Here is a 4196-nt window from a genome sequence, read left to right on the forward strand (position 1 = left end):
AGACGACGCGGTGTCACAGCTCTTCAGGGTCGTCCGGAGACGATGTAGTGTTACAGCTCTTCAGGGTCTCCCAGGTCGTCTGGAGACGATGCAGTGTCAGCTCTTCAGGCTCTTCAGTTGTCGTCTTCCTGGTCATTGTTGTCTGGCTACTGTGGGCCAGGCTTCGTGGTTATATACACACTGGTGGGCTGTGATTGGTTGTAAACGGTGGGCCGTGATTGGTTGTAAACGGTGGGTTATGATTGGTTGCTTTTGGACCAATCAAGAGGTACCAGATATGCAAATCTGAGGGATTCTAGTGGCCAATCAGAGCAAGGTTTCGAAGGTCAGGTTTTTTGAAGGGAACCAATCATGGCAATTAGTTTGCTCTCTGAGAAACCTCAGCCGACTTGTTGGTGCGCAGCCTCCCACAGTCGACTGTGGTTCGAGTTTCGGACCCAGTGGCTTAAACTCACACTGGGCACGTGTGCGTGCGTGCCCAAAACCCCAAGAGAAGAATGGAGGAGAAGGGATTGCAGCGTGGCCATGCCCCTGGGGGCGATTTCTCGCTTTCTGTCTGTCTCTATTTGTCTTTCTGGTGAGCACATGCGCCCTATAGTTAAAATCTCTCTACACAAAAAAATTGTTTCATGAGTGAGAGAGACAGAGACAGAAGGCAGGAGGGAGACAGGGTCTCTGACAGGGTCTTGACGCTGCTCTCACCCCCAGCTCAGCCAGCCGAGCTCACACTCCACCCCATGCCCAGTGTGCTCAGGGAGGTCTGGACACGGAGCGGCATCCGTGGGGCCCCTGGGGGGTCGCTGCACAGGAAACGTGTTATCAGCCACCACCCGCCCCTTTCTTATTGTGTGTATTTCCTCCATGATGGAGACAGACAACGGACATGCACACAGGCAGGCACCCCTGGTGGGGTTTGCACACTGCACCCCACCTGCAAGCCTCAGCCAACCCCGATCACCAGCACACAGACACACTGGGTGGGTACGTGGAAGCCTGTGGATGCGAACCCATGCCTTCCCGCTCAGGCCCAGCATCTCAGAGTATGGTGGCCCTGCTCTGCCACGCCTGGCCCGCCCAGCCCAGCTCCGAACATGGCCAAGCAGGTGGAGCAGGGCACCCAGGCTGTGCTGTGTGGAAGGACAGCAGGCTGCACAAGGCTGCCATCCAGGCCCTCGAGAGCACTCCCTGCCCGAGCCCTGTCCATGTGCAGGAGGGCGGGTCCCTGGGCCTCCATCACCCTTTTGCGGAGAGCCAGCCCGCACCCGGAGTTTCGCGGAGTCACACGGTGGTCGTAATGAAAACAAAATGATAACCTGTTTCCTGAAGGCGCTACTCCACACCCCGGGAGTCCCGACTTCACCCCTGCGCAGCGTGCGCTCAGACCTCCCCGGCTCACCTGTGAACAGATAGCGCCTGCTGGCGCTGTTAGGGGGAGTCATTTTAAGGGAAAATATTTGAAATTTCTAAATAAGGTGACAAGGCAAGAAATACGCCCTTCACCGTCACATGGGGCTCTGGCCTGACCGAGGACAATCCTCTGTCGGAGGGCACGTCACTCCTGCCTGTTACTTAAAGGTCCAGGCTCGGAAAACTTCACTGGCAACTCGGCGTTCGTCCAGTGGAGTGCAAACAGTTCCTCTCGGTAGAGAAAGCCCCACCAATCACGGTTACCGCCCGGGTGCTGCCAGCCTTGTGCATGACCCGTCCCCGCTAAGCCTCCTGAGATGCTCCTCATCAGCTCTCGCCCGGTGGGCATTGCTCTGATGGAAGACCTGGCCCATGGTTCTCAAAAGCAGAGGCGGGTCTGCCCACAGCTCCGGAGCTGGAACGCGGAGGTTGGAGGCAGCGTCTGAGGTTTCTGGTGAAGGCCGGGCTGCCTCATCTCACCATGGAAATGTGGAAAGGCCAGCGAGCAGGGGATAGAAGACAGGCCGACATCGGGGCTCGCCTTCTGCAGACCCACCTGGAGGCAGCGGTCCAGTCCCATGAGAACAAGAACCTCTCTGCGCTGTGACAGGAAGGCAGTCTGCCCACAAGGGACCTGCCCCAGATCCGAACAGCTCCCACTGGGCCCCCGTCCAAGTGCCACATCGGGAACCAAAGTGCGGCATCGGCTCTGACAGGCACGCGCTGGGCCATACCCGGTCCTCGCTGTGTCATCGGTTGCCTCATAGGCTAATGGGCCGGACACAACCTTTTATACTGAATGAGTCATTGAAATAAATTATTGCAAGGGCCAGCAGGTGACATGGGGGTTAAGGCATTAGACTCCCCCACGGCCGATGGCAGTTCGAGTCCTGGACCCCGTGCCTTGAAAATCACTCTGGGCATGTGTGTGTGCATGCCCAATATCCTAAGAAGCGACCTGAGGAAATGGGATTGCAGCATTGCCACCCCAGGTGGTGACTTCTCTCTCCGTTTCTCTAGAGAGCACATGTGCCCTATAGCAAAAAAAAAGTTGTTTTCCACCAACACTTTCTTGTCAGTTTCCCAGTATGTAATGCACATCTATGCTTGATTTTTGTTCTTCAATGTGTGCTGTTACGTGCTATTCCACTTACAGAGAGAAATACCTGTAACTGGCGTAAACCATCTCTCCGTGTTCTTCTCTATCCGATATAACTGTTGCCTTTTCAACTCTGCTTTCTGTTTTCCTGCTAGCCTAGATTTGCCTATCCCTTTGCTTACAAGCCCTAATCTTGTTTTGCTCATCTCTAAGTAAGTTGCTCTAAATAAATAAGTTACTCTAAATACATTGGAATTTATAAAGCATTTGAAACAGTGCCTGGAGCATAGCAAGTGTTTGGTACTAACATCATTGTTATGGCCTGTATAATAGAGACAGACACCAATAGACCAACAGAATAGAACAGAGAACCCAGAAATAAGCCACAAAACAAACAGCCAAATGATTGTGGATGAAGAACACAAGAGAGACCAGCGGTTGGCATAATGGCTATGTCGCTGGACTCCCATGTAGTCGACCGCGGTTCGTGTCCCGGACCCGGTGGCTTAAAACTCATGCCGGGCGCGTGTGCGTGCGTGCCCAAGATCCCGAGAGGAGAATGGAGGAGAAGGGATTGCGGCGTGACCATCCCCCCTGGGGGGGGATTTCTCGTTTTCTGTCTCTATGTCTCTCTCTGTCTGTCTGGCGAGCGCCCGCGCCCTACAGTGAAAATCTCTCCAAAAAAAAAAAAAAAAAAGAACACAAGATAATCTGACGGAAAAAAGAAAGTCTTTTCAGCAAATGGTGCTGGGAGAACTGAGTATTCATCTGCAGAAAAATGAAGTTGGACCCCTATGTCTCACTAGTAATAAAAATCAACTCAAAATGGATCAAAGATCTAAATGTAAAACTTCAAATGATTAAACTACTAGTGGAAAACACGTAGAAAGTGATTGAAGACATTAACATAGACTCTTTCTTTCTTCTTTCTTCCTCTCTCTTTCTTTCCTTCTTTTCCTTTCTCTTTCTTTCTTAGAGATTTTCCCTATAGGGTGCATGCACTTGACAGAGAGACAGAAAGCAAGAAATCACCCCCCATCCCCAGGGGGGATGGCCATGCTGCAATCTCTTCTCCTCCATTCTTTTGGGATTTTGGATATGCATGCACATGCACCCGACATGAGCTTTAAGCTGCCAAGTCCAGGACTTGAACTGTGGTCAGCTACATGGGAGTCCAGTGATGTAACCATTATACCATCTGCTGTCCCAGGCACAGATTTCTTAAATAAGACCCCTAAAGCACAGGCAACAGTCCTCAACATAAACAGTGGGATTACCTCAGTGAACAAAGCTTCTGTGTGGCAAAAGAAACAATAAATATAGTGAAAAAAACAACCTACAAAATGAGTGAAAATATTTGCAAACTATGCCTCAGATAAAGGATTGATAACCAGAGAACTCAAGCAGCTCAACTGCAGAAAAACTAACAATCCAATTTAAAAAATGGTCAAATGAGCTGAACAGATAACTCTCAAATAAAGGCATATAAATGGTCAAAAGCAGACAAAAAATGCTTAATATAAAGAAACTTCAAATCAAAGTCACAGTGACATATCACTTAACTCGGGAGACTGGCGACCTGCACGGAAGAGGCGGCGCCGCGCGAGGCCGGAGAGCCTTTCCCAGCACCCGCGCCCGGCTGGGTCCGCAGCTTCCTCCTGGCAGCGCTCGCCGCCGCGGCTGCTCCCGG

This window comes from Tupaia chinensis, unplaced genomic scaffold, assembly GCF_000334495.1.
Source record: "Tupaia chinensis unplaced genomic scaffold, TupChi_1.0 Scaffold000214_1, whole genome shotgun sequence".
NCBI classification, from domain to species: domain Eukaryota; kingdom Metazoa; phylum Chordata; class Mammalia; order Scandentia; family Tupaiidae; genus Tupaia; species Tupaia belangeri.